Below are 14,177 nucleotides of genomic sequence, written 5' to 3'. Positions count from 1 at the left end.
CCCTCAAGGCCTGGTCAGGCCGCCCTCAAAGGGCACTGCAGCCGCAGCCCCAGAGCACCAGCCCATCCTGCCTCGTTCTCAGCTCTCAGGGGGCTCTGCAGCCCCAGGGTGTGCCCTGCTTCTCCCCTGCCTCTCGGTTTGAGTTTCCTCAGGCAATCAAGGTTAGATTGCCATTAATTGGGCGGATGAAAACAACAGAAAAATCCCCTCAGTCTGGAAGCATGAACTCGTAACTCCAGGTGTCGGTGGGGCCCTGCTTTCTCTGAAGGCTCCAGGTGGGACGGGGTCTTTCCTTGCCTCTTCCAGCTTCTGAGGATCTCCAGGTATTGCCTGTGGTAGCATGACCAACCCCTCCCCCCCATTCACCTCCATCTTCCTGGAGCGCTCCACGTGTATCCCTGGCCTAGGCTCTTCAGAAATCAGTGCCAAGCGACTGGATCAAGGCCCATGCAAGGCATGCCAGGATGTCAGAGCTCATTACGAATGCAAAGAGTCTCTTTCCAGATAAGGTCACATTCTCAGGTACTGGGGCTTATTCAATGTCAACAGTTCATGTGTGTGTGGGGGGGGGGGGGCACTACCCAACCCCTAACACTTCCCTTTATTCTTTTCAGGCACTTCCCCCAATTAATCCGTGGCATGTTTAACCCTTTGGGACATATACTTCTTGGGGGACCCAAACGGTATCACATGGACACTTTGCTGTGTGGAGGGCTGGCCCTGGCGCCCTGAACCTCAGAATCCTCGCCTGTGCTTCATGGTCGGCTGTATCCTGGAAATTACAGGGAAATCTCTCTCCTTGGTTCATTCTCATCCCTAAATACCAACTGTAGGCACCAAAGTCAAAGAGCATTGCTACTCGGGTTCAGGGTCACACATGCGCGGGCTTATGCTAACAAAACACATTTAAACATGACTCTGATCGGTGACAAACTGTACACAAGATGTCCCAGGAACGTGCTTGTCTTAGTCTCCTTTAGTGAATGCCCTCCCACACCACATTCCTAAAGATCCCATCCAAACAGTGGCTTCATAGCGTTCAATTCAAGACAGAGAGGTAAGCCTAGACGGTGTCTTTCGGGATTCTTATGGGGGTAATCTTGATAGGTTGTTTGAAAAGACAGAAAAATCACAGGGGCTTATTATAAAGACAGGGCAAGATATGACAAAATACCCATTTATAAACTATCAAGGGCTCATGTGGGAGGGGGGAGCGGGGAGGGAGGGGAAAAATGAGGACCTAATGTCGGGGGTTTAAATGGAGAGAAAATGTTTTGAGAAATGATATACAAATACGCTTTACACAATTGATGTGTGTATGGATTGGGATAACAGTTGTATGAACCCCTAATAAAATGTTTAAAAAAAATAAAATTAAATTAAAAAAAAAATAAAAATAAAACTGAAAACTACCTTGATAAGAAGACCAGGAATGTTGTGGTGAGAGATTCTGTTCATCACATCAATGCGCCGGATCATTCTTTGAGGAGCACAGGGCTGTCCTTTGAAAACTGTGTTGGGAAACGTGACCCTGTCCACCTGACAACCTAGATCTTGCTGGTTCCAATTTCTCTTTGTACCCCATGAATACTGAAAAAGAGCACAATCTCAGCCCCTCCAGGACACCACACTGCCCTTTGATGTGGGACAAGGGAGAGAGGACAGAACTCTGGGGAACGGTTAGAGAGATGAAAATACTACTTCCGAACACATATAAAACTAGATGAAAGTTGTGTCCAAAACAAGAGCTTTACAGTTCCATATTTTGGCTTAATAAAGGTTTCTATAATTTTATAGCACGACTTTACTTACATTTATATTTCATACCAAAGGCTCAAACACTTAATTTGGCAGCTTTAATGAAAAAAAAAAAAAAAAAGACAGATGACAATTTGATGAGTCATCATCTACTGGTAAATTGGGTAATCCATTTCTGTCCTGTGTGACTGTTCTCTTTTAATATCCAGAAGAGTCATTATCCAGGACTGGGCCACAGAGATTAATAGGCTGAGTGTCTACTTTCATTTCCTTAAGGTGGACCCATGCAGTCACTCAGGGCCCCAGGTGCCTTCCATCTCATAGTTCTCCCACCTCCTGGGGCCTTAGAGACTATACCTGGATCCTCTTCATATGGCTACAAAATGAGGAAACAGGTTATAAAGGAGTAAGCCACTTATATGGATAAAGCCTGAAGTGAGCAAATTGATTCTGCTGGCAGGAACTCAGCCTGTGGGCACTGTGCTGGGGGGCCAGGGGGAAAAGCAATGTTTGATAACCAAATAGTCTGCCTCTGTCTCTTGAGCATTATTACTAGTTACTGACAGGGTTAAAAAGTCAGTGTACGTGAAGCACCTAGCTCTGAGAATGGCCCCGGGTGAGAGAAGCATCATGTTTTCACAATATGCCATGCGTTGGGGAGCCCTGGTAGTGACGTGGGTTATGCATTGGGCTGCTAAACTAAAGGTCAGCAGTTCAAGCCACCAGATGACCTGCAGGAGAAAGATGAGACTTTCTAAACCTGCTAAAGATGTAGAGTCTCAGAAACCCACAGGACCAGTTCATTAGTGTTTTAGAAAAGCTGAAGTTGTCAAGGATTTCACTTTGCTTAGATGAACAATCATGGTCCACGGAGCGACAACCCAGGAGTCAGTAATATACTGCCTTGGGCAAGTCTACTACTGTGGTAGTTAGATGTCTCCTCTCAACTTGAGGGTATTAAGAGTGAAGGGGTGGAGTTTAGCAGCTTGATAACCTCATTTGGAAGCTCAAGGGAGATAAATAGCTTATTGGAGGCCTAGCCACATACTCTCTCTGCTTCAAATTCATTGACAAGCCCCATGGAGCCAGGTTGTTGGCAACCAGAACCCTGGAGATGCGTCCACTGCCATTGGATCCACAGGACTTTCCACCCACCAGCCTGTGATCTTCATGCATTTGGCACCATTGCCTGTGTTGCGTGAGTCTGAAGAGGATTTGAATTCATGGGCTAAAATCGAGCTTATGGACTTAATCTGGACTGGGCTGGGATGTTTTATCGATGCATAATTACTTCTTGATATACAGTTCTCTTTTATACATAGATGAGTGTCAAAACAAAAAATAAATTTGTTTCTCTAGTCACTCTGGTCTAACAGAACTACAAAGGTATTCTTTAACATCCTAAAACAGAGCGGTCACATTGATGGAAAAGGTGAACCCGATAGAAACCATGGCTTCTTCCCGTTATCTCATGAGCCAAGCAGTAGAAAAAGATAGAAGAACTGGTGCCCCTCAATTATGGTGTTGGTGAAGATTAATGACTAGACCTTAATGAATAGGCCAAAGAGCAACAAGGCCTACCCTAGAAGAAATGTGACAGGAATGTTCCCTGGACGCAAGAGGATAAGACCTTGTCTTGCCTGCTTGAGACACATGATTACGCAGAACTAATTGTTGGAGAAAGACATCACGTGTGAAGAAATGAAGGAGACCTTCGATGAGCTGGTTCATCACAACAGCCCCAACAGTGGCTCAGACAGGCCGAAGTTCAGGAAGACACCTCGGGCCTGTTGGGTTGTACATGCCGTCTCCAAGGGTCAGCGTCAACTCGACAGCTCATAGCATAACAATGTTTATATTTTATGTGTGAATCAGATCTGAAAACATCTGCAGCCCCCTGCCATACATTCAGATACCCAATAATCGTGTGCTACTATTTTTACCATTCCTATTAATATGCCATTATTTGGAAGAACTGTTATATGATCTCCTTCCTCCCAGGCCAGAGACTCAGGAGTCAGATGAAAGTGTTCCTTTTGGAAAGAGAAGTGGGAGTGAAATTGCTTGATATCATTTCCTGGAGATACATGATAGGAAAGCGCTTCATGTGACAAGCCAGCCTCCCTCGGGGCAACTCCTCTGAACAGACAATGGGGCTCAGAGTCAAGGTTTTGTTTCCCACGACCCCTCCCCCTTACCATTCCCTTGGGGTCTCCTAAAAAATATATCTCAGGGAGGCAGAAAAGGGAATTCAATTCAGGTGCTGTGGGGACTCTGGAGGTAATAGAGCATCTCCCCCTTCAGTTCTCAACGGAGGAAAAGGCAATAAAATAGGTTATGAGTATCTAGAGCTAGTGGTAGAAACTGATTAAAAATAACAACAACAAAACATTTGGATTCATCAGCCTGGATCTCCAATCTTTATTACAGCAAATGGTGGTTATTAGATAAAGCAGCCACGTGTATCCTCCGGAAAGCAGTGATGGTGCTTTCAGCCCATTTTAGCTGGTTAAGCTTTCATGGATTAAAAGCCTTTTAATAAAATCTGCTGAAAAGTTTCTCTCCCCCAGTGCCATGCAGTCACAGACATCCGTGTACAGCCATTATTGGAAGCCTGGACCAGAAAGATAATGGTCTCAGCTTTGTGAAGTCAGATGGAGCACTAGATTGTGCCCAGCGGATTGGCAGCACAATTCCATTCCATCCGCATCCAGAAGCTGAGACGTGTATCTGCAATGCAAGACGTACAGAGACGCGAGTCTGCCCACAGGCTTGTCCAGGAGCAGTTTTCCCTCTTTAGACACCATGGCATTGGCATAGCACTGTCTCCCAGGATCAGAGTCAGGTGACCCAACAGGAGAAAAACAAGGACCGAGAAAATTGAAGGGTTGCCCTGCTCTGGTAAGTAAGACAGACATGGTGGTAGAATCCAGAGAGATGTCCCCACCTTCTGATTTAACAGGACACCCTGAAAGGGGTGTAAGACCACTGTTGGGAGGGCCCCAGGTTTATGTTCCCTCAATGGATGCTCACGGACATGAGCAGCTAGGCCTCCCGCCCAGCTCCTGAGCCCTGGGCCTATGTAGAGAGCCTGCTAGGAAACAAAGCCCTTCCGGGGCACAGTACTGACCACACTGCATTTCATCTGAACTTGCTTCCTGAACCCTGCCCTCCCAGCCTCCCTACCCTTCCCCCAGCTCCCGCTTTCACTGTACTTTCTTTCTCTTTAGTCTGCAATAGCAGGCTCTCCTTGCTGCCTCACCTGAAGATAACCAGACTCTGAATCCGAGGGCCTTTGTGGCTGTGTCCCGAAGATGGTACAAGGATGGCTCCTGTGCTGCTATCAATTCCTCTCCAAATGGCCTCTGCCAAGTAGCAGTGAAGGTTGTTCCTTTCAATCAGCCAGTGATCAGGCACACTCCTTCCTACTTCACAGATCCGCCCCACACTGGAAGTCACTTTGCTAACGCCTGCAATCCCAAGTGAAAAGCACAACTGAGCACCCAGTACACACCAGGTTCACTGTTGCACACACGCAGGTACCCGCAAACCAACCATGCTGCACACACCCCTGTCCCTTCCACATGCACTCACTCCCCCAGCCCCAAATGAAGTGGGACTGGGGGAAACAGAACCAAATGGACAGATACAGTCAGCACCTGAAAACGGTGTTGAACACATGAACAGTTTTCAGTGATTTTATATTTAAGCATGCCTCTTAGTTACAGTCTCAGTAACTATTCAAGAAGAGGAGGATAAATATTCAGGATTTGGCGAATTTCACCATGCTTCTCTATTGCTGGACACCCCAATCGTCAAACTCTGTTTTGTCTTATTTACCAACTACAAGCAGAGATATGTTTATGTATATACATATACTCACGCGCGTACATTGTGAGGTTTCTCAGCGTTGTGTGAGTGCACAACAGCTTCTGTTTTCCCAGAACAAGAAGGGTCCCAGACCACACAGGACTCGTGGCCCCTGGCCAGCCCTCCCATTCTGCGGAAGAAACAGAGGAGCCAGAGAAAGGAACGTTTCCAGCACTCACATCGGGCAAGGTGTCCAAGCCAGAAGCCTTTCCCAGCAGTGCTTTGAAGAACTACCAGTTTGAGTTTGAGTTTTAACCTGTGTATGATGGCAAGTCAGAAAGTATTGCTATAGGTTCATGGAAAACATTATTGAAAACATCAAAATGTGAAGCTACTATTTCTCCAGAGCCTCCATGTAGGTCTCTGCCCTTTGAGGGGGGGGGGGCTGTTTCCTGCTCCTAACCTGTCCCCGGAGAAGGCTTTGATTTTCACACCTGTCAATCCTTCAGGGAATCAAAATCATGTTCCTTTTCAACATTCTGAAGTCTGAAGGGACGAGATCAGATGATAAGGTAGGTGGGGTATAGTTCCCCAACAAAATTCCCACAAGCCAGCCACTGTTACCCTCTAAGAATGATGTCTGGAGAGGAAAAACTTGCTTGGTGCAATTTTCCTCACCGAGGAAATTTTCTTAAAACTTTTTCATAATAAGCCCCCATGATCATCCTGTGTCCATGGGGAAAATCTATCAAAATGACCTCGTTAGAATTAAAAAAAAAAAAGTTGCCATCCCTTCTGAGCTGGCCTCTCTTCCCCGACTGTAACTGGCCCAGCAGATCCCCTGGGGAGCCCTGGTTTTGACTGGACTTTTCTTAAAGGTCCCCCGAGGAGACTAACATGAGTGTATTACTGAGAGAGCTTGCTGGCAACCATCCACGCATGGCAGAGACCGGCTGAAAGGTTTCATTTGGAATGAACCCAGGCATGTAGGAAGTGGAGCTTATTAGCAGTACTCTCAGACTCCCCTGGACAGTAATTCTCCTCCGAGAAATCACAGCTCTGCCTTTGAAGGGCCTCCCCCTTCTGCTCAGACCATCCTGTTGACGGTGGGGCCTTGGATTGGCTTCTGACCCATCTACGTCTGGTCAGAACTGCGGTGCTGCGCAGCCCGGCTTGTCCAGCTCCTCAAAAGGAAAAGCACCTGCTTGAAACTCCGCTCCATCCAGTCAGCGGAGCTGGCTCCCAACTCCCAGATCCGTAATGGGTGTCTTTTTGTGTTCTTTTCGGTGCACCAGCGTCACAGCTGACAAGCCGAGCAGCTCTCTAAAATGAGCCCCGTAAGCAGCCCAGGCATGTTCTCAAGTGATAATTAGCTCGCTGCCCAGGCCAAGAACTGTCTTTCCTGAACTGAAGTCACAGACAATAACCAGGAAATAACCCCACAGGTGCAGGCTGGCCTGTCTGGAGGCGATGATTAGCAGACTCAGACTGAGTCCTCGAGGACAGACGACACGAGGGCAAGGCGAGGGAGAACAGGAGCGTGTGTGGTAAACAGAATGCAGTGGAGAGGCTCACTGCATGACTTTTCCCCCTAAAGGAGGGCCCTTGGGTGAAAAGCTGTAATCATGAGCAATGACAATGACCAGGGAAAAGCTGGTGGCAGGCTGACAGCTGTCTACAGCTTGGGGAAGGCTGGTCACATCCAGGCTGGCTAATTAAGGAGGGTTCTCATTCTACCTGTGATCTCCAGGAAAGTAAGGACTGAGCCTAGTGGATTTCAAGGCATCTTTCTAGGGGGAAAAAAACTTCAACCCAGAAAAGGCCCTTATCATCACTACACCCAATACCCACCACAAAGCCAACGGCCATGCAGGTTCCAAAAAACAACTAACCCCGCTGCCATCAAGTTCACTCCCACTCCTAGCATCCCTGCAGGAGAGCAGAATGGTCCCACAAGGTCTCCAAGACTTTATTCCTTGTGGGAGCAGATCATATCATCCTTCTTCCCTGAAGCAAGTGGTGGCTTTGAACCACTGGCCTTTCAGTTAGCAGATGAGTTTGAAGAACTGTACCACCAGGGCTACTCCCAAGGTAAGCATGTGTTCAGTCCTGCTTCTGAGAGAATTGAAGGAGATGGAAACAAATCTAATTAAACCTGGAAAAAAAAGAAGAGCTCAAGGCCCAGCCACATCTGCACAGGTGAAGTAGACAGAGCAGTCCTCCTACCACTCCAAGGATGTCCCACCCACCCAGCCACCCCAGTCCTGCCCTTGCTGGTTCCTCTCTTCCAACTCCAGCTTCCACATCAGCAGCTGCAGGGACGGCTCTGGACACCCTCAGCACCTGACTGGGGAGTGAACCTTCCTTCTCCCTGATGGGCAGTGACGGTGGTAGAGGAAGGATGGAACAACAGAAGGAATGACAGCCACTCGGTCTCCTTCTGGGGACTTCACGGGGATGCTCAGGGGTCCAAGAAGTCCCCGTGCCCCAGCTTCAGAACGAAGTGCCTATCCTATGCCAGGAGCCAGCAATGGAATGCTCAGCCTCCTGTATTCAGACCTCGAACTAAAATTAAAGATTCGAAAGAGTGACTTCTTCCCAAAACAGCAATTGCCACGAGTGGGAGGTAGGGATGGGGATGAAGGTGGGGTGGGCAAAGTGGTCCCCCTTCCATTGGTGAGAGCCCCTCTGCGGCAGACCATGGCAGGCGCCCAAGTGGCTTGACAAAAGGCCTTCCAAGTGGAGGGCAGTGCCCAGCATCTAACAAGCTCCGTCCGGGTCTTTGACTCATCCCCTTCCACTTGAACAGGCAGACATGAAACAGTCACATGGATGTGGCCCGAGTGAAAGGGCTTTCAGACACTCCAAAATCAAGATCGCTTACTAAGGTGGCATCATGTGGGAATCAAATTGATAAATGCACGTAACATTTGAAACTACTCTCCTTCTCATTGTGCCGTAACATAAGGCACTGTAAATGTATTCTTTGCTAGATATAAAAAAGAGAAAGGGGAAATGGAAGCTTTATGAATAAGGCAAATGTCCCTCCAAATGTCACTCCCAACCTGATTTCTGGGTTTAAAAAAAACCAACTGCCAAAGCATTACCATCTCTGTTTCTCTCTAGGCTTATTTCTGTACCTCTACTGTGCATAAGAAAGCAGCATGTTTAATGGTAACACAATGTGTTAATTAAGCCTTGGACTGCCAAGCACAGGTCAGTGGTTCCAACCCACCAGCACTCTGCAAGAGAAAGATGAGGTGGTCTGCTTGGGTCAAGAGTTAGTCTTGAAAACCTGGTGGGGTAGTTCCACTCTGACCTGGAGGGTGCTATGAGCCAGACTCCACTCGATCGATGGCAGCGGGTTTTATTCACACAGCTATACGGACAGGAACAGCAACAGACACCTACAGAGCAGGCCTGAGAGCGTATGTGCTGACTCAGTTACGCTTCATTGTTGTCCCACACAGCTGACAGTGCTTTACAGCAACGCTGCGCAAGGAACCTGCTTCCCAGACGAGCTCTGATGGCTGCAGAGCCGCGTTCTTTCTGCAGGCTCAGAGGGAGATCCGTTTCCTGACTTGCCCAGCTTCCAGAGGCCACCTATTCCTTGGCCTCCATTTGCTAGAGTCTCATGCTTGCTCTATAAACTGTATGACCTCGGTTGCTTACCTAGCCCCTCCTTTCCCTCATCCATGCTACAGTGACAACAAGAAGAGCCCCTACTACTTGCTGTAGCTGTTACATGTGATCACGTCAGTTCTGGCTCATAGCAACCCCGCCCACAACAGAATTCTGTCCCAGCCTGCCCCATCCTTACAGCTCTTGCTGCTTTTGAACCATGATTGCAACCACTGCTATCAAACCATCTCTTTTCTTTCTTTCTTTAAATCATTTATTGGGGGCTCATATAACTCTAATCACAATCCATCCATACATCCATTGTATCAAGCACATTTGTATTTTTGTTGCCATCATCATTCTCAAAACACTTGCTTTCTATTTGAGCCCTTGGTATCAACTCATTCTCCCCTCCCTCCCTCCCTCCCTCATGAACACTTGATAATTTATAAATTATTATTTTGTCATGTCTTACACTGTGTCCGATGTCTCCCTTCACCCACATTTCTGTTGTCCATCCTCCAGGGAGGGGGTTTATATGTAGATCATTGTCCCCCTTTGTCCCCCACCTTCCCCTTTCCCTCCTGGTATAGCTAATCTCATTACAGGTCCAGAGGGGTTCATCTGTTCTGGATTCCTTGTGTTTCCAGCTCTTATCTGTACCAGTGTACATACTCTGGTCTACCCGGATTTGTAAGGTAGAATTGGGATGATAGTGGGGGAGGGGGGAAAGCAAAAAAGAAGTCGAGGAAAATTGTATGTTTCATCATTGCCACACTGCACCCTGACTGGCTCGTCTCCTCCCTGTGACCCTTCTGTAAGGAGATGTCCAGTTGCCGACAGATAGGCTTTGGGTCTCCACTCCCCCTCCTTCACAATGATCTTTTGTTCTCTGTGCATCAATCCATCTCATTGAGGCTCACTGAGACACACAGCCAATAGCATTAATATGCACTTTGAAAAGTGTTCCCTCACACTGTGAAGGCCAGGTGACTACTGGCCAGTGTTACTGATTCACACCTGTATTTGCACATCTGGAGCAAAACAGCCCGAAGGGCACGGAGCAGGTCGGGTGTATCTGCCAAGTGCCCTCACCAAGGAAGAGGCTCAGCCACTGCCGGCAGGAGAAGGACGTAGGACACAGTGAGTTTTGACAACGAGCACTTGCAAGCCTGAAACGCAGCATGTTTCTAAAAAGCTGTGGGGAAGCCACGTACCGACCCCTTCCCTGCGCATGGCTTTTCCGACTGCGTTTGGCCTTGATTCTGTCAGTCTTGCCCAAATCCCAGCACCTGCTTCTTTTCGTGTCTTTTCACTTTTATTTCTAGCTCTTTTATTAGCAGTATCATTTATCCTGTCAACTAGGTGAACGCACTCACAAAGACGGCGCACAGATTCTCTCATCGTACGAGGTGGCTTTGATCTTTCCCAGCCCTTTAACTTTATTTTCCTGTTTAATGCTTACCCACAAGGTCCCCAGAATGAAGACGTCAGACAACTCACGCAATCTCATGCAAGCTCTGCAGAGTCTGGGTGGAGGAAGGACACCCCCGCTGCCATTTCCAATTTGCTTCCGGGGGAGGGAAGGGGGAAAAGCCTGAGCTTCCAGCATTTACACCAAAAAAATCCTTAAATAACTGTGTGCTTCACTCAAGCTTCCAAGCGTAGTAGGGAAGAGAAAGGGAGCGCTAGTGGCACAGAGGTTCAGCACTCAGCTGTCAACTGAGAGAGGGCTGCCTGAACCCACCGAGTGGTTCTGATGGAGAAAGACGCGGGGATCTGCCTCCATAGGGTTAACCAAACCCCACTGACATCTGGTCGGTTCTGACTCATTGCAGCCTTATTTAGGGTTTCCAAGGCTGTAAATCTTTATGGGAGCACACAGCCTCATCTTTCTCTCACGGAGTGGCTAGTGGACTCAAACTACTGCCTTTGCAGTGGGCAGCCCAAAGCACAACCAGCCCACTAAACCACGCAGTTACTCACTCATTCACTCACTGCTTCCAGCCCACTCGATTCCAGCTCATAGCAAGTTGAGCCTAGAAACCCCCCACGGGCAGTTCTAGTACATGGGGCTGCCATGATTGGGGCCAGCAGCAACAGCAAGCAGCACTGGCCTTGACCTGACCTTGTGGCCACCATCACAGCTGTGACCTTACCCTTTCAGCAGGGCAAGCTGGGCAGGCCTGATTCCCTCTGGGTTGGGCACGAAGATGCTGTCAGTCACAGCGTTCTGTTCCTGCAGGCAGCACGAGTTCCTGAGACACAGCGCGGTCTCGGGCCCACGCATTACCCAGAGGAACACCGTGACTCTCACAGGAAAATAAACTCGCCCTTTTGTTGGAAATACCTAGCCCTCTTAGTCCAGCTTTGTGTACTCATTTTTGATCAAGGCATGAGTGAGAGGAAGATTTCACTATCACTGCTCCTAGAGTCTTCTGATTTCAGTCCACGCTTCCCACTGGCAGGTCTCTCCAACACTTGAACCCCTTCCTGTTATGACTGAGAAGACTGGGCTCCAGCTCAAGGCCTGGGGACGAACTCAAATGTGGCTACAATGACATTCTCTGTGTTTGTGACTTTTTTTTTTTAAGAGCCAGGTGGGGCTAATATGGGCATCTCTCAGCCATAGTGCAGGTCTGGCCCCAGACCGCCGTGAAAAAACAAATATCCTCAAACCAAGTAATGGAATCCCACTCCCTTTCTCAGTTTCCAAGTGCACAGGAAAAGGAGCTGTGGTGGAGTTGTGGGACAAGCACAGGCGACTAACTGAAGGGTTCACAGTCTGGAGCCCTGGCGGGGATGCTGAGCCCAACCAGCAGATGGCAGTGCAAGGTCCGGTGGTGGGGTTTTCTGAGGACTGGGGAGCAAGGCACGTGAACGTTATAGTCAGGCGACAGTGTACTCTCCGAAGTGCACAATAGCATTCTGAAAAAGTCAGAAATACTGCACACAAGAAAAACCAAGGTCCTTCTTGCTGCTGGGAAAACACAGAGTGAGCACACACTGTAAGGAAAATGGACCTGCTGGATGCAGGGCTGACCCATACCTTCCATTTGTTTAAAAACAAAAAACCAGAGTATCGGGGAAACTCAGCAAAAACCATTAAAATGAGGTCTGTGTGTACTGGTTTTCAATTTATAAACGTGATACACCATTATCTTTTAAATGAGTTCCTCTGGGTAGCATGGAAACATAAGCACGTGGCTAACTAGCCTGAAGGCTGGTGGTAGGAAACTGTCATGAGGTGCCTCAGAGGGCAAGCCTGGCGATCTGTTTCTGAAAGACCACACCTCACACACCCCACAGAGCGAGTCCACTCTACATACTAGGGAATGGCACAAGTTGACCGGACGGCAACCAACCAGTAGAAGAAGTTGATACCTATGGGTATGTTGATAATGACGTAGCAGATGCCGGCAATCCCACAAAGGAAGGAAGCCCTGGGGAAAGGTGTGTGATGACCACCTGCACATTACCCTGAGTGGAGGCACTCAGCCTTCTCGTTCTCCAGCTTCAGCAATTGTAGTTCCCACGTTCTGCTGGGAGTCATGAGTCAGAGGCATTCGGCTCAATCCACGCAGTTATTGCTCTGAGACTAGAGAGCTCTATCTCATCACCTTCCTTTGCTTTCCTTATCATCTAGCTGTGGTGCTAATTTCTAGCTCACATGGGCAGGATCATGTCAGCAATTCCAAAAGTTGGAACAAGGGAAGAGGCCATGTAATACTTGCCTGCCATTACACTGCATCAATCAACCCCAGTGCAAAACAAGTATCGCCAGTTCCAGTGAAGTTCTACAATGAATCCAACGAATAATAGGGGTTGCTGATTCGGGAACACCTGGTGGTGCAATGGGTCAAGCATTGGGCTGCTAACCAAACAATTGGGGGTTCAAACCCAGCAGCAACTCCACAGGAGAAAGGTGAGGCTGTCAGCTTCTGACCAGATGCAAAGCCTTGCAAACACCCTGAACAGATCCTTGCACGCCCAAGTTCACTGCAGCACTGTTCACAAGACAACGAGGTGGAAGCGACCTAAATGTCTGCCAGTGGGAGAATGGGTAGACAAGCGTTGGTGCATGCGCGCACAATGAAATACTTGGAAGAGTTACAGAGTAACAATGAAACTGTGAAACACTTCACGGCATGGATGGATTTGGAGTACACAATGCTGAGTGAAGTGAGTCAATTAATTACGAATGGATAAATATTGTATGAGACCAGTTATTAAAAAAATAAGAAAATGTTTTCATACTAAAAGAAAGTGAAAGAGATGTTGACGTTTCCCAGGGAGGGAGGGGAAGGGAAGGGAAGCAATAAGCTAGAGTAGGTGAGTGTTAGCTTGCAAGAAGGGAATGATAACATCCTGCAAGAGGGAGGAGGGGGGAAAAAGAGGGTGGGCTCATTCCCGACCATGTACATTCAGGATGTAATCCTCTGAGTTTTCCCTCCAAGACTGTGTATCCTGAATTTGTCAAGTAAAAACCTTTTAGAGACCCTACATGTATAAGGTTCACACCTCCATTTGCTCAATGGGACCCGCTGGCTGCTCCGACAGTTTAGCTCGAGTTATGAGGATCTTCACAGTGGGAGTCAGGATGCTGAATCTGTAAAGCCACCAGGGAACACGTGCCAACTCAGCCAGAGCACTGGGTTCACCTTCCTCTCAGCAGCACCTGGAGACGTGCCTGGGTCCATTGGCTGCTTCTCATCTGGAAAGGCGCACGAGACCATCACCCCTGGCCTCAGTCTAATCCAGAACGAAAGCATTTGCTCCTGGAAAAGAATCATCAGAATGCACAGTGCAGACTCTCTGCACCCCGTGAGTGTTCCGGCCTCACTATGCTGGCTGGCAGTGCAAAGCAGCTTCCAAAGGGAACAAGGACACTCCCCACGGCATGGCATCCTTTCCATTTTTTTTTTTTTTACTTTAAAGCCATATTTTTATTTTTATTTTTTAACATTTTATTAGGGGCTCATACAACT

General features: G+C 48.1%; 1 pseudogene; it reads right to left on the bottom strand.

The window, feature by feature from the left end:
• The window catches only part of LOC101645753, an 87,959-nt pseudogene extending 76,480 nt beyond the window's left edge, over positions 1-11,479 (bottom strand).
• Positions 11,480-14,177: the final 2,698 nt, after the last annotated feature.

Source organism: Echinops telfairi, unplaced genomic scaffold, assembly GCF_000313985.2.
Source record: "Echinops telfairi isolate 266 unplaced genomic scaffold, ASM31398v2 ScPeMD7_7412;HRSCAF=8450, whole genome shotgun sequence".
Classification (NCBI taxonomy): Eukaryota; Metazoa; Chordata; class Mammalia; order Afrosoricida; family Tenrecidae; genus Echinops; species Echinops telfairi.
This window is presented reverse-complemented; position numbering and strand designations above follow the sequence as displayed.